This window comes from Triturus cristatus, chromosome 3_1 (assembly GCF_964204655.1).
Source record: "Triturus cristatus chromosome 3_1, aTriCri1.1, whole genome shotgun sequence".
Lineage (NCBI taxonomy): Eukaryota > Metazoa > Chordata > Amphibia > Caudata > Salamandridae > Triturus > Triturus cristatus.
Genome location: NC_140583.1, coordinates 396,478,591 through 396,503,933, shown reverse-complemented (window position 1 = coordinate 396,503,933; position 25,343 = coordinate 396,478,591). Strand labels below are relative to the sequence as shown.

Here is a 25,343-nt window from a genome sequence, read left to right as displayed (position 1 = left end):
TTGCAGTGCGCTCAGAGGGGAGGAAGTGGCCGCCTGGATATAGATCCGCATTTATGCAAATTCTTAGTGCCTTCGCGCGGCACGCCATACATTTATTTTGTAATGGGGGAAAAGCAGGATTTTCGGCGAGTTGCATGGATGGGGCGTATAGGGTGTCTGTGTCAGTGTGTTTAGAAAGTCCCTCCCATGCCCAACACAGGCATTCAACTGTGTTGATTTCTTTTCTGGGATTTTTATACGGCAGGAACAGTGCTGTGCTGAGCAGCCAAAGAAAGGTCCGGTCGGCCTCTGCCACCGTATGCGGCTGGAATGGTGTTGGGTGAAGCCAGAAATTTAGAAAACTATCCTGGGCACAATAAGCGTATAGTTTCAGATTAGGGGTGTCAAGTCGGTCGCATGCAAAAGGGAGCATCAGAATATCATAAGCAATTTGCAGCTGGCGTCCCGCCCATGTCAAAGAGATTAAGTTGGATCGCAATCTATTGAAGAACTACGTCGTGAGAGGAAGCGGTACGTTTAAAAACAAATAAAGGAATTTTGGTAATATAATTATTTTGGCAATTGCGATGCGGCCCGACAAGGAAAGCGGAAGTTTATTCTAGATTGGGTTTAATGCTTCTAGCCATTCCATTGCCCTACCATTGTTCCAGACCAAAGTTCGTCTGTGTTTCTGCTGAGCCAAATGCCCAAGTATCTAATCGTCTCAGTTGCCTATTTAAGCGGAAACTCTGTCAAGCAAGGTTGTGTTGCATCCGTAAGAGGGAATAATATGGATTTACTCCAATGAATGTGGACGCCCAAGTATCCACCGAAGCGTATGTCTTCCCTGGTCATGGGATCTAAATTCTTGTGTGGCTCACGGATATATAATGCGACGTCGTCCTCATACATAGAGGTAACCAAATCTCGGGCGGAGAATCCGATACCACGGAGGGTGTGGTACTGCCGTAGCTGAGCCACGAGGGGTTCCATGGCAATGGCAAAAAGCAGGGGGGAGAGTGGACATCCCTGCCGTGTGCCTCTAGTGATTATGATGGGTTCCATGATCTGCCCATTTCATTTGATGCGCGCAGAAGGGAGGGTGTATAACAGTCTAATGTTGCAAATGAAGCCCAGACTGAGACCAAGGCGGGCTAGAAGAGAGAACAGAAAGGGCCACTCAAGGGAGTCAAACTCCTTAGTGGCATCAAGGAGCACTGCCACTGCAGGGAGGGTGGGATTAAATTGATGAATTACCGAGAAAATAGTTCTAAGGTTAAGTGACGTGGCACGGCCTGGAATAAAGCCAGATTGGTGTGGAATTATTATTTGCAGTATGAGGGGGAGTAGTCGATTTGCTAACACTTTGGCCAGTATTTTATTGTTCGTGTTGATAAGTGAGAGAGGGCGATAGGAGTTGCAAGATGTTGGCGGCTTATCTGGTTTCAGCATTAGGGTGATGAGTGCCTCGCGTAACGATGGGGGAAGGCGTCCGACTTCAATGGAGTCATTATACATCTCCACTAAGTGGGGTATTAAAATTGGGGCATACTCTTTGTAAAATGCTGGAGTAGGACCATCTGTGCCAGGTGCCTTGTCTACTGGGAGTCCTTCAATGACCAGAGTGATTTCCTCATTTGTGAATGGAGCATCAAGATACTCGCGATGGGCCGGGCTGAGCCATAGGTGCTCAATCGAATCGATGTATTGTTATAGGGAGTCAGGGTCCTGCTCGGAACCCACGTTGTAAAGTTGAGAGTAAAAGGTAGTGATTGTTTTTATGATGTCGTCTGGTGCAGTAATTCTATTTCCTGAGTTGGTGCGCAGCTCTGTCATATAAGTGGATGCATGGGGTTCCTCATTTTTGGTGCATATGAGGTCCAGGACCTTGTCCATCTTTAGCAGTCGCTGTTGTGCCTCAGCAACAGAGTTATCAGCATTGGACACTCGTGCCTCCAAGTGCGTGATTCGGTTATCGTGGGAGTCAACGCGTTGTTTGACCTGGTCTAGGCACAGAGCCAGATGATCAATTTTAGAGTCAATGGTCTTCGGCTGGTTTTGACCTTCATAAGTAACGACTTAATGTCATCGTACTGTACAATAGGAACCTCTGTTTGGGTAGCCTGATCACTGGCATCTTGCTGCGCATCGCCGCCACAGCCGGTGCGTCTGCCCTCAAAGTTCAGTTCAGGCTGCTTCTGGTCAGTGTTCCCCATTCCGACCAAGGGGCGAATGCCCTGTCCCGGGGTGGTTCAGGCAGTGCACCCCGTTGGAATCACAGTATTAAAGCTCTAGTGGGGTTGGCCCAGGGAAGAGCAGAGATCGCAGAAAGCTCAGCGCAGCCAGCAGTTACAAAGTTCAGGGAGGCTATCAGGAGAGCCCGCCACCAAGCCCAACACCGCCAGGAGGCCGCAGAGGAAACCGGTTATTGTTTTACTGAAGGGCGGTCTCCATCACAGGGTGCGTCTTTCCACCAAATCATGGGGTCCCCCCAGCGCGCAGACCCCCATGTAGCCAGAAACTCCGGCCCGCTATGCTGCTACTAGGCCCAAAGTAAGCAGCGCATTTTTTACCTCACCCCCAGCATGGATGGGGCGATCCCCCACCACCAGGCAGGATCTGAGGATAGTGTTCCTGTGGTGCTAGCTAGCAAGCCCTGGCAGCAAATGAGGAGCACATTTTGAATGGGCCAGAGAGCGTACCCGCAGTCCACATCGTGTCAATTTAGGGTGGGGGGAAACTGCAGAGTCTCACTCAGCTGGCAGGCCGCAAATATCCTTTTGCTTGCACCTGAGAACCCCCCCAGTGCACAGCTCGTTGAGAGATACAAGCAGGCCGAGCCGCTCGTCACATATCCGCACCACAGGCAGCAGAGTTACCCATAGCAGGCAAAACGAGGATATCGTTTCCGTCGTCGCTGTGGAATCTCCCCAGGGGTCAGCACACTGCGTCAGCTCTCTGGGGGAAGGCCGCAACTTCACACAGCACCGGGAGGCCGAACATATCTTTTAATACGGCCACCAGACAATCCCCTACGGCTGGGCAGGGGCAGCAGAGGCAGGCCAGTCACAAACTCACGGAGGCAGGGTCTGTCTCTCCGCCCGCAGCTGCGCTCACCTAGATCGGGCAAGGTCCACCATGTTCCACACCCGGAGGCCGCACACAGGATTGAGTAGCTGCAGGCGTCATCCCCCCAGGGCCCGCTCTTCTCCTGGTGCTCATGGGGGCAGGCCTAGGCAGAATAGGTGCAGCCAGCACCAGTCGGCAGGAACCGCTCTGTAGTCGTCACCTCAGTGCGCCGCCCAGCCAAGATCCGGTGGGCGATAGCAGATTTCCCCTTTCAGTAACTTTTCTGGGCAGCTCCGCTTTTGCAAATAGATCGGGCCAGGCAGCGGAGTGTTCTGCACCGCAGGCTGGTGTTTCAGGTGACACTGGAGGGCCTAGGATCAAGATATTGCCGGATAGTTCTCATCCAGTCAGCAGAGCTGACTCAAGGTGCTGCAATCTTGCTACCGGTGAGACCATGCCCCCTCAGTAGTAAAGAAAGAAGTTCCTTCAGTTCCTTGGGAGGAATAAAAACAGGACAAGTACTCTATTCTCTTTCTCATATGAACATTATTATTAGGGGAGCTCTGGCCCCTTCTTGAGGGTCAACTCCAGGGAAAGAGCAATTCATTTTTGGATGGTCACCTTACAGCAGGTCATTATGCTGGTGGCAAACAAGGACTTCTTGTCGACCACAAATTTGCAGGATGCTGAACTGCATATTCCTATCCATCTGATTTATCAAAGGTTTCTGAGATTTGCAGTCGAAGATTTTCATTTCTAGTCCACAGTCCTTCCCTTCAGGCTAAAGTCATCCGCTCGACTTATTAGAAACGTTTTTTCTCTTTTAAAAGCTGTGCTGCATCAAGATTGAATCTGTGTCCAGCCCAGCCTTGACGATTGCCTAGTACTACTCCCTTCTATGCAGCTGACAGAGTCTAATGAGAAGAGGGTCTCACAGTTCTGAGAGAATAAATGTTTCTAATAAACTTCAAGAAATTTCAATGAATCCCACCCCCAGGATCAACTGTTCATAGGAACCACATTTGTGACAGATTGGAGGATAATGCCTCTGTTAGAAAAAAGAGTAGTGAAAATTCAGAGCCATTGCACATAATTTATAACAATGGTTTACCTTTCATGTGGCAAATTAGATGCAAGCGTTTCTAGTCTCATGGGCAAGGTATAATCTAAACAGGCTGATTAGACACATCCTTCAGCGCTGGTCTCTTATTTCCCAGGACACATCACTCAGAATTCCCATGTCTGAATATCTGAAACCGGTAATTTTGTGGTGGATGTATTCACTGAATCTTTTGAGAAATTTTCCTTCATGTCCTCAGTCCCTGATAATCATGGCAACCGATGCCAAGAAAAAGGGCTAGGGTGCATGGGACAGAGTCTCATAGAGTTTAGGGGATGGGGTCCCATACCCACAAATTAAAGTTTTCCAACAGTAGGGTGCTGGAGACTATCTGGCTGACTCTCCTGGAATTTTGCCCCTGACTGTTAGACAAGCTGGTGGTAGTCAGGACATACAAATCAACAACGAAATACTATATCAATCGTCGGGGGGGGTGACAAAAGCATCTTCATTGTGAAGGATTGCATATCAGATATTTGTCTGGGCCCAGGAGAACAGCTCTCTAAGAGCAATAAACATCCAAGGGACAATCAATGAAGTTATTTCTCCAGACGTATCGGAGAAGTGGCCTTCTAGCAATAAATATGTTGACATCAGCCCAAAATTCCCTGCTTCCTTGATTTTGTTTGAGGGCGAGAGAGACCAACTCTTGGACCATTGGTGCATTTTCATGTCTGTGGCTGAAAGATATAGTTTATGCCTTCCCTCTGTTCCCTTTAATCTTCAGATTTTTTGTCAGTGTGAGAAGGAAGGGTGCTCCGGTTCAGCCTGGCCCCTTCATCTTAGTTTCATCTACTAGTAGCGATGAGGAGAGAGAGTGAATGGTTTTGACTGATTGTGATGTCCCATGTAGTATTTCCTCTCATTGTGGCTGAATCATTGTAAGGCTCAGGTTGACGGTCTGGCGATTGAAGGGACAAGGCTAAGGAAAGAGGATTTGTCTGATTCAGAGGCCTATGTAGGCATCTAGGAGACCTTCTACTCTTTCCTCCTATTCAAATCAGTGAGACACTTTCAGGAAATGGTGCTCTTCTAAGCAGTTGATTCCACACTCCACAAGACTTGCCGAGATTATGGACTTTTCTGTAGGATGGCTTCTTGTTTGATCACAGAGTTTTTCCCGTGAAGATACAGTGCCTATGGAGCTTCCTGGCATAATGTGGAGAACGATTGGGGCTTTTACAGACATTATTTAAGGGTTTCAATATCATCTGTCTCCCTCTCCCCTTTTTCTGTTCAGATTGGGATTTTTCTTTAGTACTACTGGTTCTAAGAAGTCTTCTTTTTAAGCTCCTTCAGTCTGTTGACATCAGAATTCTAACCCTAAAGGTGTTCTTTTTAGTTGCTGTGGTATCGTCCACGGCATTAGGTTAGGCTCCCTATCTTGTAAACCTACTTTCATCAGGGAATACAAGAACAGGATTCTTCTTCTTCACGGAGCATCTTTTTTTCGTTAAGATTATCATTCCGTTCCATGTTGAAGCAGAGGGTTATTCTTCCGGTATTTTACACCAGAAGAAATTAACATTCATTCCCTGGACATAAGAAGAGCAGTTCATATCATTTTTTGAAATGATGGCAAAGTTTAGACTTTTTTCTTAATTGTGAAACAAATTTGGCCCTGACAAAAAGGGTTTAAAGTCTTCTGTGCAGACCCTCAGAAGGGGGTTGATTTGTTCTCTAAATTCTTTAGCTTATAAGAAACTGGGTATCCTGTCACCACAAGGGATCCCATAGTTGATAAATTAGGGGTAGGTCTGTCTGTCTTGTGGTGACTGAAATCTGCAGCTGTCCACTGCAGTTGCTCCCTCAACCTTTGTCAAACATTACAGGATAACACAGGACCCAGAAGTGGAGGAGGTTTATGGTTCAAAAGTTCTTTCTTCTGTGAATTAAGCACAAAGAGAACTAATATCAAAATAAGTGTTTGTTTTCTATAAGCAGAAGCTTAAAGTGGTCCTGGTATTTATTTATCTTTGGTATATCTCACATATTAATGGATCATAGTGAGAGAGACAAGGAGGTATTACCTCGATTATGTACCAGTAATTGCATTATTCGGAGTCATTCTCTTACTTTGATGAATTATTGCCTCCCTCCTGCCCTGCTCGACCAGGCCAACTGTAAATATTTTGGCTTGATCCTGCAAAAAAGGATGTTTGGAGGAGAGGGTCTTTGTAAGCAACTACTTAACAATTTGGTGTGCATAGGAGGCACAATGGCCTCACATAGTAATTGATCAAAGTGAGAGAAGGACTCTGAGTAATTAAATTACCAGTAAGTAAATGAGGCATTAATCCTAGTTCATGTTCCAAGTATTTATTAGAGCAGAATAGAAGCTCCACATCCTCAACAGCACATTTACAAAGCACCAAACCCTCCTTTTTCTCTCTTTTCTGTTTCAAAACATCCCCTTTAACTTTTTGAAAGGAAGTTACTCTGAGGAAATCTTGATTGTAGCAAGCTCCCTATAAAGTACATTTAAATTCAGAGTGGGATGGAGGGAGTGTTAAGTCGGAATGATGAAGGTTATCTTTAAGTAATCCAGACAATACCTTCTCATTCACGTTACGCGTCCCATTCCTTACTAGTGGAGGCATGCCAAAGCTTAAGCCACTAATCAAAGAAAAACATGCAAAATACAGGAATCATGCAAACATAATTGTTATTACTGACAATGCATGAACCTGTCAATATAAGGAACACAGGGGGATATTCTCAAGAACCTGCGATAATCATCACCAAAATTGGTTAACGCAATGTCTCATATTGCTGTCTATCGCAGGAGAATAACTCTGTGTTAACGCCATATTCACAACACGACGGTAACATGCGATAGTCTCCAGATAACGCGTCAAATGTCCACGATAAAGACACCGGGACGGCGATAAAAATCTAAACTCAACGTGAAAAAAGGTGCGATGGGCCCAACCGTGATAAAAAAAATCAGCTGTAAGCTGCGCCAGGCCTGCAATTCACACACGTCAGGTGGGAAAAATCACTATAAAAGTGGAAAAAAAAATACAAACAAAAGCAAAACAACTACAAAGCACAATGGAGGTAGTCAGAGCAAGTACACAGGACAACCAGAACGCCACAAGCCCCCCGGAGTCGCAGGCCGGGACATCAGGGTCAGGGAAAGGCAAGGACAAGAAGAAGAGGAAGACGCGGTTCAGTCCGCAGGAAAACAGGATCCTGATAACGGAGGTGGTAGAACACCTTCAACTACTGTTCGTCACCTCCACTGTGTCATTGGCAACAACATATGGAATATGGCAGTCCATCGTAGACAAGGTGAATGCAGCCGGAGTGCTGAGGAAGACAATGGAAGAGGTCAAGAGGCGCTGGAATGATGTGAAGTGCAAAACCAAGCAGAAACTCGCCAACAACCAGAAGGCAGCAATGCAGACTGGAGGTGGGAGTCCAGGGCCACAGGAGGAGCTGGATGAGATGGAGGAAATGGTGTTCACAGTCATCAGTGTAGAGACGGTGGCAGGAGTTGGGAGACCAGACACTGCTCAACATGACCTGACACAACAGCAACAGGGTGAGTAATGAATAGGGACTAGGGGGACAGGAGGAGATGGGCACAAAGGCAAACACATGCACAATTAAGTAGAGCACAGTGCACACCCACAATGACTCTGGATCATGTCCCTGATCTCCTTGGCATACTGCAGCACACCTACAAGCAGCAAGTAGGCCCCCGTCGACTATGTGCCCAGAGGGGGCCCTTCCCACACACCACCAATCTCACAACCAACCCATGCACATGTGTTAAACCCAACAAAGCGGCATGTCTGTGAGCAACACTGACAATGCAAGTGACACTGCATGACAAATAGCATTGCTGCAGTCAAGATATCATGAAATGTTGGATGCCCCGACACTGAGGTGGCTGAGTGTGGACTACATCCGTAAAGGAGCAGGTCACACTCTGACAGATCCACGTGCACAAACAACTCTGACGTCAACAACACATCTGCGGTCAAACCATACCCCAGACCCCCAACTCCCACCAAGAGCCCAATGTACCCAAGTCTGCAACATCTCAGAACTGTACAAGCACAGAAGTCAAAGGCACACTACATGAAAGGGATAAGGGGCAGCAAAATCAGAGCTGCAGGGGCGACTCTCCCAAAATGCAGCACACACACATAACATGCAGAGCACATAACCATTGACAACAATGTGGTACAAACCGCAACACATCCACAACAGAACAGAGGAAACAACTGGTGCCGCTTGTGTGTAGAAACTGGCCAATCCCATTTGGCATAGTAGGGAAATGTGAGTTGATAATGTACAAGTACAAACACACATCCGTGATGTTGTCAAAATGTTCACTGTCCCGCATCAAATAAGCAGCTCCTCCCAAACAGTTACAATGTCCCATGTCATGCAGTCTGTATGTAAACATGTACAATGCATCAACATACATGTGAATGCAATGTTAAACTGCATCTCCCCTTCACATTGCAGAGGAAAAACCAACACCTCCTTCAGAGCAGACCTCACCTCTCTTCTCTGATGACGAAGAGGACCTCCACACCTTCGACACCGACGCCCTCCAAGAGTTCATTGACAGCTACATCAACCCACCTCCAGGAGTAGGGCAGCTCAGCTGCATCGATGAGACCCCACCCCCTGCACAGACCACACAGCAGGCAGCACCCACCAACTCGGCTGCCTCCCAGGACCCCCACGAACAACACATGGCCTTCCAACGCCATGTGCTGGGGTGGCAGGAGATAATGGCTGAACAGGTGTTGGTGGGCTTCGACCGCATGGCAGCCAAACTAGATGTCATACGTGGGTGTCTAAGTCCCATCAGGGACCACTAACAGTCCCTAACAGATACCCACAGTCCGCTCCATGCTCTCCAACAAGCCATGGCTGACATCGCTGGAGTAATGACTCTGAGACAAGAACAACTGTCTAGTCAGAGTGGCTCCAGCGATGTCAGCCAGGAGTTGGGACACATGCGGAGCATCATGGAGAACATGGAGTGGACGCAGGTGGAAAAAGCGGATGCCACGGCTGCACACCAGTGAGATGTAGCTGGGTTCCTCAATGCCCTGTAGACCCACCTCATGGCATTGCTGCCAGAAGGCCTGGCGCGGATGAATGCTGCTGCTACCACTCCATCCACATCTCCGCCCCCTGAAGTGTCAGTGCCACAGACATTCCACCTACGGGTCCTGAAGTGTCACTGCCACACAGTGCTGGAGACAGAACACACCACCCACATGTAAGGCACATGAAACAGCAGAGGACGAAGATGCGGATGATTTTGCCTTAGTGGTAAGAAGGACGCAGTAGCATTCATTTCCGCCATATGGCCTGTTTCTGCTTGGTTCTGCCCTCTGCATCATCTCTTTCCACTGTCCCCCGATACACTCTGCGACACTCACCTTGGACCTCGACATGGACTGCCATATTCTGTTTGGTCACCAATGACACAGCAATCAGACTGCGGACTGAACTCTTCCTCTTCTGATGAACTTGTTATGCACTAAAGGGTGCAACATTACCGATTGCGGTCCAGGTGGCGCCAACACTACAACAGAGACACACACATTAGTTACTTACTTGTCCAGCCCAGGACAGAACCACGCCCAGAGCCCCCGGGTCATTGTTCACACCCCTACGCTGGACTGGCATACCCCAGGCCAGCCCACTCCGCTTACGTTAACAGGGGGGGACGACAATGCTACATGTCCCAGGTCTTCCCTGTAGTGATCTGCTGTTCACAGGTCTAGTTGTCAGCATGTATAAATCAAGCCCTGGCACACATAAAATAATATTCAAAGTCAATCACTTGTAGTCAACAAATAAACATGACATATGTGGATGATTTTTAATGATCTCTTGTAGTAGTGCTGGAGCAGGGTTTTTATTATAAAACCAAATACCTGTTTCATTTTCGTATGTCATTATTAAAAATACTACTGATTAATTAGTAATTACTAAAGATTTGTCGAGTCTTGTCTAACCAACCTTATTAACAGAAGAATTACACGTGGGAATGCAAATGCATGGCTAAAATAATAAGTGAACTAAGTTGGTGAGCAAATTGACAATTTAGATGTTGCTTATGTGATGTTATTATGTTTTGCGCTTATAATAATTATGCATTAATGGCTTTTGATGTCGCAAATGGCTAGATAAATACATACAATTAAGGGTATTAGCAGGGGAATAACACTGTTTAATCATTTCTAAGTAGTAATTATGTTTTTGTGTTTTCTTCGCTTAAGTTGACCATTGTGGCCTGCTGTATAATGGCCACCACCCGCAGCCTGCATTCGAGTAGATGAAAATATGAAAAGAGGCTTTGCGCTGACTGCGACCCTGCCCTCTGAGTGAACTGAAAAGCCATGTACATGACGACAAATTTGGGAGGGATGCCAGATGCACCTAAAAGTGAAGAAATTGTTGCAACTTTATAATCCGACCTGATGAACTTATAATGGTCCCTTGAATGAGATACATTTTATCCTGAGGAGACATCCGTAGAAGTAACGAATTAGCTATGGACTTCTAATTTCTATTCAGAACTAGAAACTATCATTACATGAGAAAATCTAGTGATATAGCTTTATGTACCAAGATGACATATTTTCCGCCAATCGGATGTTTTGAAAGTTATGTTTGTAACATTTGGAATGTAAATTTTAGTATAAATATTAGTAGACTAGAGAGGTCTGCGCGCCACTTCTTCTTGAACCAATGATCAGAGGTCCTGGCGCTGACGGAGAGGACGGTAACTACATGACGGCCAGAAGACTTTAACTATTTGCTGAGGACCAGTTCTGACTTAGAAAACGACTTTTAGCCAGAATAGGTAAATATGGAGGAAATGATCTTGCATTTAATTGGCTTTTCTTACAAATTAATTTAGATAAACTATATTCTGTTTGAATTACTGTGTCGGGTGGTTATTTTATTGTCATGTTTATTGAATATTTAGAGTGTTTAATTGTATCACCAAATCTATAGCAACTAGTTGATCACATTGACCTCAGGGTACATGCAGATTGGTTGGGTATAGAAAAGTGTTTCCCATATACATGGCACGGATAGAGTGGTAGGATGAGAATTGGTGTAATGGCCCCACCAGCGTGTGATGTGTGGATGTGTGTGTGACTGTGAAATCACTCCGTCCGTGGAAGTAGAAGGGATTCGGAAGCTCCGATCTGCATCAGTTTCTTGGTAGCAGAATGATGGTTAACTATTGTCTTGATCTGGTGAATTTGCGTGTATATAACCTTATTGATTATTGATTGATATTGATATATGTACTAACACTATATGTTGAAGTCGTATTGAGTTTTATGTAGTGTGTACGGCTTCTGGGACGTAGGAAGTCGGTGACAGTTCCGTAGTAGGGCAGAGGGAAGCGCTGCTCTCGTGTGGTACTTTAGAATTTGGGACCGCGTAGGAGGCAGGGCCCTACCCCTGTCTATCCCGGTATTAGCGAACCGCGAATGGTCAATGCGGTATGTACAAGTGCTTTATATAGCGTTTCATTGATAAATGCACTATGTACACGTTATTATACATTGACTCTGTGGGTTCCATCTTAGAGCAGTGGCCATCTTATGGTTGCCCTCACATAGACTACATATCATGAAGCAAATACGGGCCTTTAGAGCACATGTGCCTTCCTTTGACTTCTCTGTGACCTGGGCAGCTTGGCTCCGCTGCCCCAGGTCAGTCCGGTCTCACGAGCTCCCCGTCCTTCGGCCACCTGTGATTAGCATCAGGGTTTGACACACCATAAAGCCTTTTCATCCCACACAAGCCTCCTGCTAATCTCTTTCACACCTGACTGTTCCTGCTTTATGGCTTGTTTTCCAAACAGGAGATGCTTGTGTTTATTGGGGCCTGTTGATATCTGATGTGGGATCTGAGCCTTGCTGGGTAAATAATTGTGGGCTGGCTTAACTGGAATGTGGGATGGTCATCATGACTCTGCCTTTTCGTTTGTAATGTATACATTTATATGGCCATATCGTAAACCAAGGAATGTGTGCCTGAAGCATGATATTTTGTATTTAAAGAGAAGCCCGTTTCTGTAACTTTAAGCAGTCTCCTGAGAACATACACGCTGTTGTACTTCTAGGATACCTGTAATTGGTCTGCAGCCAATAAACTGATCTTTGACTTCACCCAGAAGACTCTGTGTTTTTGTAGGTCTGAAACAGGAAGAACCCGAAGTCATAGGATGTGTTCCCCTGCACCGCTGGGCTTAAGATTCCCAGTACTTCAGTTGGCGCCCAACTCGGGACGATTTCAGAGGTACCGGTCCAAGCCAGAGGTTCGTGAGGAGCTTCGTGTGGAAATTCTGGAGGAAGGCCGCCACTTCATCGACCCCTGCATGTCGACGTGGTCCGAAAGTCTTTTCTGCGAGGTTCTCCGCGTCCCGACGGCTACGAAGGACTGCTGCCCTGATTAATCGCCCTGTTTTGGACCCTTGACGATTTTTGTAGTGCGAAACAATCGAGAGAGTCTTCTGGTGACGCCATTGATCATCGATATTCAGTTAAGTATAAGTGGAGCGTCTCCCAATTTGTTTGGTATCCTTCGGGATAATTTTGATTTGGAGTTTGCAAACGCCAAAGCCAGAGGACTCGTGTATTCACGAGACTATCGTAATCGATAATCCTTTGAAGTTTGGAACTAGACTAGTGAGCGAAGATGCCTGGTGCTAGAGTATTTGGAAGATTGTTTTGTTTGGGTTGTGGAAGGGATTTCCAGTTAGAGGATTCATGTCCGGTTCCTCCAATTGGAACTCCAACTTATGAGCTTTATGTAAAACATGGCGTGGGCCCCATTGCATATAATGAAGTATGGATCCGATACACCAGAAAGGACGGTGTTTTAAAATGGCCCCAAAATGGAAGTTTCGATACAGATATCTTAGATAATTTGGAAGTGAAATTGTTTAAAAAGAAAGCCCGGCCGGCGATGTTTGATTCTTTCCGCCTATGGCGAAAGGAAGCCAAACAGAAGGAAATTAAGCTAGCGAAAAGGAATAAGAGAGAAAGAGGTATGTCTATAATGCAAGCAGCTGTGCAATTTAAAGATAATGAGGAGGAACAAATGAATGAACAGTTACATACACAGCGCAAACTAGGGATCTATAAATGTTACACTGTTTTGTCACCCCTTGTGCAAGATGAGACAGAAGAGAAAGAGAAAGATTCCCTAATGTCCCATTTGTTAAGTTCGCCACCCCCGTATGCGCAAAATGCCACCGCACCTCCACAGCTTGTAAATGCGCAGCCTCCAGTAAATATGCCGCAAGCCTTCCCGCAGCCACCAGCTCCTCTTCAGCTGGCTCCTATCCCTGCAGTGCAGCCCTCGCAAGGGCCGCCAGTTTTGTTACCTGTTACCCCCGCACTTCCTGCGACTTTGCCTAGCACATCAGCTGCCTCCCCTGGCGCTCTTTCTTACACTACCCAGGTACCTGTATCTGACTCCGCTTTTCTTCCCTCTGTTTATCCCCCCGTTCTCGCCTCAACTTCTCCTTCAGCACGAAAACGACTAGCTAATGTAGTTACTAGTTTAATGTCGCCTCTCTTTGGGTCATCTAGTGCGACTCCTGGCTTACAGCGTAAGCAATTGCGCAGTCAGCTGTCTGGTCCCGACGAGAAAGAGGTAATAGATCATCTGGCGCGTAGGTGGATTGGTTTCCCTTCACTCTATAATGTGGAATCAGTTGTTAACGTTTTTCACCAATGGGATGCCCCAAAACAGAGGTATGTCTTTGATAAAATGTGTGAATTCCTCTGTGAGGAATTGGAAGATAATGGTTCAAACCCAAACCCCCAGGAATTGTGTCGAGTGCGGTTTGATTTTGAAAAAGGTACAATTGTGGGTCCCAATGTAGATAAAGCAGTTGCGACTTTACTGTCCTTCAGGAATGGGGATTGTCAGCAATCATTGTTCGAACAGGAATTCCCTGTGGGGAAAAAGGGAAAAGCGCGACAATACCCTATGAGAGAAGTCCCTCCGGTATGGAAGGAAGCTGTTGCGGCTGATGCCGCTAATGGTATTGCTGCTATGCCAGCTCATTTTCAGCGTGTTTGGGTACATGTTCCATGGAAGCGTTCTGAGGTGTTAGCACTTAAGCAGACATTGCCTGACCCCCGTAACAACCCTACAGGTTATTATAAGGAGTTATCACAAACTGCAGAATCTTGTGTAATGAATCTGGCTGACATAGATATGTTGTTTGGGAATGTGGTTCCACAGCCTTTATGGGGATCCATTCGTAATGTAGATCACGCTGCAGAATTGGGTAACACATGGGCTAATATCATTGCTGCAGATGCTGGCCAAGTTGGTGGTGCGAAGCCTGACCCTTTAGTAGCAAACCTCCCTGGTAGAATTATTACATACATGAAAACCATAATGCCCGCGATGCGTGTAAATTGGGATAAACTGTCCGCATGCAAGCAGAAGAAAGATGAGACAGTGTCCGATTTCTTTACCAGGTTTGAAGAAACGTTTATCGACCACAGTGGTCAAGACATGAGCACTGAAGGTGGCCAACGGTTATTTGTTGATAAATTTGTGCAGAATCTACTTCCCGAGTTGTGTAAGAAATTAAAAGACTCAGAATGTTCCTGGGCTGTTTCCTCTTCAGCGCAAATACTGGCTACTGCACAGTATTATGAAAATAGAGATAAAGACGAGAAGGATAGAACAGATAAGAAAACGAAAGAACTGAAAACGAAGGTCCTCTTGCAGCAGGCTTATCCACCACGTGGAGGACAGAATAATTATAGGCAAACCCAAGGTATCTATCAGCAACCCCAACAATTTCAGAATAATCAGCAAATGAATGGGTATTATCAACCACGCATCCCTGTAGGTCCCAACCAATGTTCATATTGCAAAGAGGAAGGTCATTTTAAATATAGTTGCCCTAAATTAATGCAGCGTAACAGTAATGCGTATGGCGCAAGAGGTAGAGGTGGTCAGCAAGCTCCTAGAGGTAGAGGGCGTGGAAATGTTCCCCAGAACGCGCGTCCTCTTCCGCCTCAAAATACCATAAATAGCTTTTATCAGCAAGCCAACGCGACTGGTAATACAGCTCAGTACTACAATAATGATTATTATGCAGAAGACGACAATGTGGAAGATAATGATTACTAGGACAGCCGTAGACAGAGAGAGGGAGTTGTTTCAGTGCCAGTGGATCAGAGCGGACCTTATGTCAAAGTAACTACAGCAAATGTAACGGAGCCCTTTCTGCTGGATACTGGTGCTGCAAAGAGTTCAATCATGCATTCAAAACTCCCTGGCGCGCCTTTGTCTGGCGAAATGAATGTTTTAGTAGGTTTTTCTGGCGCCCGAGTTAGGAACCCGATTTCTAGTCCTATGTCACTTTCTGTTGGACCTTGTGAGCTAAAAGCACGCCTCATCCTAACGACAGGTTGTGGTGAAAATCTGCTAGGATTAGATTTGCTAAAAAGATTGCATGCAACGCTATATTGTTCTCCCTCAGGAGTACAACTTACATTAGGCAAGAAAGTGATTTCCCCAATGTATTTGTCTAAAAATGCAATGCCACCTGAATTGTCATCCCTTCCGAATGGCCTTTGGGCTACTGGTGCCAATGATGTGGGTCTCCTGGAAATACCGCCATACGTGGTCACTTTAAAAGCCAATGTCAGATTGCCACGTATTCCCCAGTACAAGATCTCCAATGAAGGTCAGAAAGCATTGTTAGCAATTGTCAGTGATTTGATTAAAAAGGATGTAATTGAAGAGACAAGAGGCAACGTTTGCAATAGTCCTGTTTTACCTGTCTTAAAACGAACGGACCCTTCACAGCCACCTGTTTACAGATTTGTGATTGATCTTAGAGAGGTTAATAAGATTGTTGTGCCACAGTTTCCAGTTGTCCCTGATATAACTGCTTTGTTAACTATGATTCCAGCCTCCGCTGCATGGTTCTCAGTGATCGATCCAAAGAATGCTTTCTTTAGCATCCCAATTGCAGAGGAGAGCAGAGACATTTTTGGCTTCAGTTTAGGAGGTCGCAGCTTCCGCTTTAAACGCGCTCCCCAGGGCTACTGTGAAAGTCCATCAATATACAGTCAGGCTTTAAAAGCGCAGCTTGATGCACTTGTTTTACCTAGTGGCGCTATCCTTATTCAGTACGTTGACGATTTGCTAATCGCCGCGGATACTGAAAAGATTTGCAAAGAAGCTACATTGTCATTGTTGCGTCATTTGTCTGCCTTCCATCACAAAGTGTCTCTCTCAAAGATGCAATATTGTCGACAAGAAGTAACCTACTTAGGTCATCTCTTATCGAAGGAGGGAAGGAAACTGACCCCAGAAAGAATTCAAGCCATTGCACAGTTGAGTGTGCCTAGAACACAGAGAGAAGTACGTGCTTTCTTGGGCATTACTTCATACTGTAGGCACTGGATACCAAATTTTTCCTTGCTGGCAAAACCTTTGTTAGCATTAACATGTAAAGACACACCGAATCCTATCCCATGGTCTGAAGAGTGTCAGAAAAGTTTTGTGGAATTGCGTAATGCATTATGTTCAGCTCCTGTGTTGTGTACCCCTGACTACAGCAAGCCTTTTACATTGTATGTTCATGAAAAAGATGGTTGCGCATTATCAGTGTTAACACAGCCTTTTGGCGATAGACCGCGTCCATGCGCATATTTTTCGTCAACCTTGGACCCGGTAGCGAGGGCATTGCCAAGTTGTTTGAGAGCTACAGCCGCCGCAGATATGTCTATTCGGCAGTCTGCTGGACTAGTGATGGACAATACATTGATTGTTATGGTTCCACATGCTGTGGACACATTGTTAAACAGGACCAAGACACAACACTTAACTAGTGCGCGATTATCCGGATATGAGTTGACACTGTTAGCAAATCATATACACATAAAGAGATGCAACACGTTGAATCCAGCTACACTATTACCAATTCCAGCAGACCTAGATGAGATTGAGCAACATGATTGTCTGTTCAGAACAGAAGAAGAGACAAAAGGGAGAGTAGATCTTAAAGATACTCCCCTGACTGAGTGTGATGGTACTTTATGGGTGGATGGTTCGTGTTTTAAACTTCCAAATGGTGATACGACTGCTGCATATGCTATCACGACTTTGCACACGATTGTTGAAACTGCACGTGTGCCACAAAATTCGTCTCAAGCAGCAGAACTGATTGCCCTTACAAGAGCATGCGTGTTGTCTGAAGGAATGAAAGTGAACATATATACGGATAGCCAGTACGCCTTTGGCGTGGCTCATAGTTTTGGGCGATTGTGGAAAGAACGTGGGTTCCTGACTTCACATGGAGCTAAGATTCAGAATGGCAAGTTGGTGAATGATCTCCTTGAGTCGCTGACCCTACCGTTACAAGTTGCGATTATGAAATGCAGTGCGCACAAGAAAGTCACTGATGATGTTGGTCGTGGTAATGCGTTTGCTGATGAAGTCGCGAAAGAAACAGCAAAAGATGTGAAGACTCAAATGTATGTTGCAGGCCCTGCAAGATGGGTTGGTGATGTTGGAATGTGTGAAAACACAATAGAGAGTGTGAAGTCCCTTCAAGCTGAAGCTACAGAGAAAGAGTTGAGCAAGTGGAGAGAAAGTATGGGTAAATTGGATGAGAATGGTTGTTGGATTGATCTGTCAGAACATAGGCTATGGTTGTTACCTGATGCATATGTGCTTCCAGTGGTTACTATGGCACATGGGATGGCACATATCAGTATGAAAGGAATCTGTAAGTTGTTGGCTCCAGTATGGCAGAATGCTGGAATTCCCAAGTGTGCAGAGAATGTGGTCAAGAATTGTATGGTATGCTTGAAATACAACCCTGGTAGGGGAACCCCAACTCCAGCTGGTCATTTTGCGCCTCCATCATACCCATTTGAAGTTTTGCAGCTAGATTTTATCCACATGGAAAGGTGCAACAACCTGAAATATGTATTGGTGGTTGTTTGCGCTTTTTCAAAATGGATAGAAGCCTATCCCCTAAAGGACAACACTGCTCTATCCACAGCCAAAGCCCTTGTGAAGGAATTTTTTCCTAGGTTTGGAATGCCGAGAATGGTGTCGAGTGATAATGGGAGTGAATTTGTGGGTCGAGTGATGAAGAATGTGTGTGAGGGGTTAGGGATTAAGCAAAAGTTCCATGCTGCAAATCACCCCCAATCAGCTGGATTAGTAGAGTGCTACAATGGCGCTCTAAAACTCAAGCTGGCCAAAATCCAGGCGAGCTCCGGTCTTAAATGGCCTGACGCTCTGCCTCTAGCACTCCTGTCCACCAGAATGACCGTGCACTCACGAGTGGGACTTAGCCCATACGAGGTTATTTTTGGCCGCCCGGCCAATGTATGGGGTGTGCCAAGACCGACGAAATTCAGCGAAATCGAACATCCAGTACTGCTTGATTACTTGTATGATTTGACGGCTAAATTGCGTGTTTTACACCAACAGGTGCATGATACTCTCCCCCAGGCCTCTGAGGCTCCAGGACACCCTATCGACCCTGGCACATGGGTGCTCATCAAGAATTTCCAGCGAAAAAGCAACGATGAGCCCCGTTGGATTGGCCCTCACCTCGTACTTCTGTCTACAAGATCAGCTGTTCGAGTAAAGGGGAAAAAGAATTGGATCCACGGCGCCCACATCAAAAGGATACCTTTGCCTCTACCGTATGACCAGTGGGTCCAGGAGGGTATCGCTGACTCTGAAACAGACACTGTACCTCGTTTTGTGCCGTTCAGTGATGCATGCGTAAGAGGCACAGCTTCAGCACAGGAAAGTGACGATATTTTGCAAGAAGCTGTGCCACCGTCAATTCGATTGGACACCACAGCGCCTGAACTCTTGTTTCAAGATCAGACAGTACCTGGCCGTTTCCACTACAATCTAAGACCAAGGCCTATGGACAAATAAATATTCTTTTCCTTACCTTTTTCTTTTTTGATATCATAGCTCTCCCATCTGAAGGACTTTCTTGATTTTTGTTTTTCGAACCACCATCCGGGTTCGGCCGCAGGGTCGCGGTGCCAAGACTTTGGGGTACAGGCCGAAGACGTTAGGTCAACGGTTCTGGTTGGTCTAGGGCGTTCCCTGGACCGACAGGCGTACTCCTTAGCAGAAGATACTCACCCGCCGCGAGCGGCACGATTAGAGGATGGAGTTTTTTAAGATGGAGAGACTCGCTGAGGAAATGAACTTTAAAGCAAAAATATGTAAAATAATGAAGAGCAAACGTTTCATATTTTTATGTTTGTTTATATTATGTAGTATGGTAGTGTTTACTATAGGATTTATATTCTTCTCCTCTCAAGAGCCCATTGCACCCACTGTACAGCCTATACCTCCTCCTACTGTCTCCTCACACTCTTTCCACCCTCTGCCTGAACACGAACAAGCTAGACAATCAGAGTTTGTAAACAACTCGTTTATTCAGCTACTGCACCAGCACCAACTAGTCATGAATACAACCAATTGCTGGGTGTGTAGTTTAATGCCACATACCATTAATAAGGGTATTCCTTATCTAGTGCTGCCGTTTAGTTACAATGGATCGTCATGGGCATTCCAGACCATGTTTCTCTTTGCACTAGATGCCTACTCCCCGCGACAACCGCGTTCCATCAGACCTAGCACCAATAATAAAGCCTTAATGAAAGGAGTTGCCGATATGAGCAGAGATATCGACGCATACTCATCTATTTCCAAGGAGGAATTGAGAGCTTATGTAGGGTGGAACGCGACGGGGTATAGTATTAGTCTGGGTGAAAGACAGCGAAAAATCTCATCTCCAATTTGGGTCGTACCCCACATAGGTCGGTTCTGTTTACAAGGTAATGGTCAGAATCCAAGGGCTCAACTGGGGAGAAGGGACTGTACTGAAACGTACACTTTTCTGTCACAGTTTTCCCCTGCGTTTTTGGCTGCCAAGGGTACATATTTTGTCTGCAATGACCGAGCATATACATGGTTCTCGGGCACATGTTATATTGCAAACTTGCTACCGCCGACATTTACTGCTGCCTCTGACTATCACAAGACCAGAGTTGTGAGAGGCGTGATTAGTAAGGAGGATACTGCCGGTCAGGAAGCGGGAGACTTTTTTTTGGGTTTCCTGCCGTTTTGGGGACCTATGGTCAATAGTAGGAACCTGAGACAACTGACTCGTGTGGTTGAATCCACCGTTATTGTTACGGCTGGTGCCCTTGGTAATTTGACAGCTGAGCTCCAAGCGGATCGCCTCATGACTTTGCAGAAAAGTATGGTTCTAGACGTCATACTTGCAGACCGCGGTGGGGTATGTAAGGTCATCCAATCTAGTTGTTGCATTTTCATACCAGATAACGCTCCAACAGTTTATCAAGCCATCTCCAAACTGCATAAAATATCTGAATCCATACACGTGGATAAAGGAGATTGGTCACTGGTGGGGTGGTTCTGGGAACTGATATCTGCCTGGGGTTGGAAGATTCTGATGGTCATTGGAATGATCTTAGCCATCCTTTTCCTGTTCTTTCTGTGCATACAGTGTGCTCCTGCGATATGTGGTCTCTGTGCTACATTATGTGTAAGGAAACCTGTATCGAGGGACGAGCTAAGTAATAGGATGATGCTACAGCAACATCTCCATGACTTCGTGAATATTGACCTAGACTCGGATTGATGTGAGCATAGTTATTGCCTATGTAAGGGCAAAAGGAGGGTCTGTGGTACTTTAGAATTTGGGACCGCGTAGGAGGCAGGGCCCTACCCCTGTCTATCCCGGTATTAGCGAACCGCGAATGGTCAATGCGGTATGTACAAGTGCTTTATATAGCGTTTCATTGATAAATGCACTATGTACACGTTATTATACATTGACTCTGTGGGTTCCATCTTAGAGCAGTGGCCATCTTATGGTTGCCCTCACATAGGCTACATATCATGAAGCAAATACGGGCCTTTAGAGCACATGTGCCTTCCTTTGACTTCTCTGTGACCTAGGCAGCTTGGCTCCGCTGCCCCAGGTCAGTCCGGTCTCACGAGCTCCCCGTCCTTCGGCCACCTGTGATTAGCATCAGGGTTTGACACACCATAAAGCCTTTTCATCCCACACAAGCCTCCAGCTAATCTCTTTCACACCTGACTGTTCCTGCTTTATGGCTTGTTTCCCAAACAGGAGATGCTCATGTTTATTGGGGCCTGTTGATATCTGATGTGGGATCTGAGCCTTGCTGGGTAAATAATTGTGGGCTGGTTTAACTGGAATGTGGGATGGTCATCATGACTCTGCTTTTTCGTTTGTAATGTATACATTTATATGGCCATATCATAAAACAAGGAATGTATGCCTGAAGCAGGATATTTTGTATTTAAGGAGAAGCCCGTTTCTGTAACTTTAAGCAGTCTCCTGAGAACATACATTGTGTTGTACTTCTCGGATACCTGTAATTGGTCTGCAGCCAATAAACTGATCTTTGACTTCACCCAGAAGACTCTGTGTTTCTGTAGGTCTGAAACAGGAAGAACCCGAAGTCATAGGGTGTGTTCCCCTGCACCGCTGGGCTTAAAATTCCCAGTACTTCAGTCGGAAGAGGCGGGATTGTTGGCCCTGTATGTAGACAGGGGAAAACGGGTGACAATTGAAGTTGCGCGTCGCATTGTCTGAGTTCGATGAGGTAGCATCGTTGTGTGTTGCCATTAGAAACGTATTTTCTGTGTGAGAGAAGTGTATATGATAGCGAAGGTTACCTGTGAAGTTCTGGTCTTAGGTATCAGGGATCCTTATGGCATTCCAATAACGCTTATCACTAGAAAGGTAATAGGTATTCTCTGAGCCTGTTAGAAGGACAGAGCAGAGGTAAGCGCTGCTTTGTTAACGTGTGATATAATTCTGTAGTAGGACAGACTGTTCGCTGTTCTCGGGAAAGACAGGATTCTGTGTGAATGTACTACATTTTCTGGTGTGAAAGTGCGTGAATGAGAAGGCATTCTGGTTAATTGTGAAACTCTTGGGAGCATTCTCGGAGAAAACAGTTAATTGGTGCTTGCTAGAAGGGTAAAGTAGAGGGATGTGCTATTTTATCAACGGAAGTAACGATTCCGTAGTGGGGCAGAGGTAAGCGCTGCTCCCGGGAAAGGCGGGATTCTCGTGGGAAAGGTATTTTGCTGTTCTGTGGTTAGCGAAGCAGACAATGGAGATGTTTGTATGTTGTAACTAACAGACTCGTAGAAGTTGAAACAAAGTCTACCGAGTAGTTCTGTAAAGGAGGGGTAGACGAGAGACAGGAGACAGGAGCAGGAGCTGCTGCAGCGACTGCTGACGTCAGGAAGACCGCGCTGTGATTGGACAGTGGGTTAGAACAGTGGAAGCATGGTGATTGGTGTGCTAGTGTACGCCGCGCAAGGATTGGGAGACATACAGGGTGACGTAGACGCTCCAGGATTGGTGCGTTAGTGTGAGTCGCGCTGAGATTCGTGGACTGAGTCAGTGACGTAAACGCTCCGGATTGGTGCGTTAGTGTGAGTCGCGCTGCAATTGGACAGGAGATCGTACAGTTGTAGAAAAGACTAAAGGGTTGCGGAAAACAAGAAAATGTATTACCACGCTGAGGAAAAGAAAAAGAAATCCTTGTTTAGTAAGGTTAAGACCTGGTTTGACAAGGATAAAGATATTGTGACTAGGGAAGGACAGTTACTTCCTCCGACAAGAACCCCATCCTTCATGGTTGCAAAATAGGGGTATCATACCTGTATTTGGTTAGACAATTGGGCGAAGTACACCAAAGAGGATGGAGTTTTAGCTTTCTCGGAACATGGCTCATTTAATCTGGCCATATTGAGAAACTTACGGGAGAGGATGATGAATCTAGAGCCTCGGCCTAGGCCGACGCAGTTCGAGGCATTGACGGAATGGGAAGATGAAATGCATGAGCGAGAAAAGCAGAGGAGTGGAGGAAACTACCGGTATATGTTCGGGCGAAAGTATGATCGTGAAACTCATCATGATCGGATGAGAAGATTGCGAGATGCCAGTATGACTGAGGGATTATATCCTGTAAGAACTACAGGGGAGACAGAAGGGAAAAAGTGTACAGAGAAAGAACATAATGTAGAGACAAGGAGGTATGGGGCGAATGAGTCTGAAGATGATGTCTTAGATGACATGTTCTACAAAAGACCACCCACGTATAGACGAGAACCAGAAGTTGGAACACCAGTTACCCCAATGAGAGAGACCCTGCGGACTATAAATACAGAAGCTATGACCCCTGAATTGAAAAGCAGTAGTTCTCTTGCGGAGAGAGAGAGAGAGAGAGAGAGAAAGGGAGAATGAAATTGAGGATGAAAAGACAAGAGAACTAGCAAGAACCCCATTTGAATTGACAGAGAAAATCAGAGAACTGACTAAAAATCTTGAAGCAGTTACGGTGCCTGTAACAATATTTCCGTTTATGCCTATTTTTGAGAAGCAGAGGACTGGTGAAGGTGGCTTAACAGTTCCATATGTAGGTAACAGACTGGTTGTTCCTCCGGAACAGACAGAAATGAGATCGGGGGAAAATCAGTGGAGATCAGGAGAAAATCAGTGGAGACATACCATATGTGGAGGAGAGTTGAATGTGCAGACTAACTCGAATTTGAATTCCGGTTGTGTGGAAGAGGACAGGATGATTGGAGGATCGATCTTAGAACCACAAAGAGTGACAGAACCAGTGGGTGCAGAAAAATCTATGGGGATAACTGCTAAAGATTTGAATGATTGGCTGAAAGTTTTGCAGGGAAAAGAAAAAGAATCCCAGGCAATTGATGTAGCTAGACTACGTATAGAACTGGAGGAGCTAATAGTAGGAACAATTCCTACAGAAACGCTGAAAAACCATCAGGATGGGGAATTACTATTTATGTGCAAGAGCATCACATGGAGAGCAAGGAACACACATGACAGGTTGAAAGGAATAGCCAGTGAAATGGGAATAGACATTGACAAGGTAAAAGCTTTACAACAGCCTTACCGAGTGGATTTTACAGATAAGGACATCGAGAATCTGAATAATGCAGGCCGAACAGGGCAGATTAAGGAGATGATTGCTTTGCTGCGAAAATGGGGAGATGTGGAGAAATGGAAAGATAGATGGTATAAAAAACGAGAAGATGCAGTAGATAGAACCTACTCAACATTCCCTATGAGAGAAAAAGAGAACACAGTGGCAGCTTATCCCATGAGGGAGATTCCAGGAGGAGGATATGTACATGTCCCATGGACCAGACAAGATATTTTGTCATTTACAAATGATTTCCCTCGACTGAGAGAGAAGCCAATCGAGTGGTATAGACAGGTTGATAGATTTGTGAAATTGTCAAAAGTGCTGTGGATTGACCTGAATAGTCTGTTTGATATAATTGTTCCAGCAGACTTGTGGGCAGAATGTAAGATAGTCATAGACTGGTCTACTAAAGAATACCCGAGAGATCCCAAGACAGGAGCTCCAGACCCGGAGGTAATGAAAAAGTATGAACAGGTTATGGCTTTCCTGAAAAAAAAAGGTACCCCCCAAAGAAACAGACTGGGTTGAGATAGATCGAACACATCAAGAAGTGAAAGAATCAGTTCATGCTTACTATGAAAGACTAATACTGGCTTTCAAACAGTTCAGTGGAAATGAACATCTGGGTGACAAGGATCTGAGCCATTTTGTATATAGACTTGTGTATGGCTTGCGACCTGAAATCAGTGAAATGATAAGGGAGCATACCGTAGACTGGCAGAGCAAAAAGATTGATGAGATCCTGAGACATGCAAACTACTTCAGTGTTGAGATTGAGGCAAAGCAAAGAAAACTGAAAGAAAAGGCAATGTGGGCACAGGTGAAAGTTGCAGAAAGACAGGAAGCACAGTTGGTTGAACAAGCAAATAATCCAGGAAATAAACCCAGATTTGGCCCAGGAAAAGGGAAGGGCAATATTGAGGAAGCAAAGAAAAGGTTTCCCTACCACAACTGGGGAGAATTAGGGCACTGGAAATCCGAGTGTAAGAATCCACCATCTGCTAACGATGACAATCCATCATTGAATTCACAGGTGCAGAGCGAGGGGTGTGGTCAGCAGCAGCAACAGCAGAAGGCTGTTAAGCAGCAGAATCAAGTGCCAAAAC

The 25,343-nt window shown here is 45.7% G+C and overlaps 1 long non-coding RNA gene across 1 annotated transcript in view; it reads right to left on the bottom strand.

Moving 5' to 3' along the window:
- LOC146860316 (uncharacterized) overlaps positions 1 to 25,343 on the bottom strand; it is a 168,661-nt gene that overhangs the window by 29,502 nt on the left and 113,816 nt on the right. The window contains exon 2 of the long non-coding RNA XR_014979134.1: positions 9,583 to 9,728. This is a non-coding gene — a long non-coding RNA (uncharacterized LOC146860316). The remainder of the gene's footprint in view (positions 1 to 9,582; positions 9,729 to 25,343) is intronic.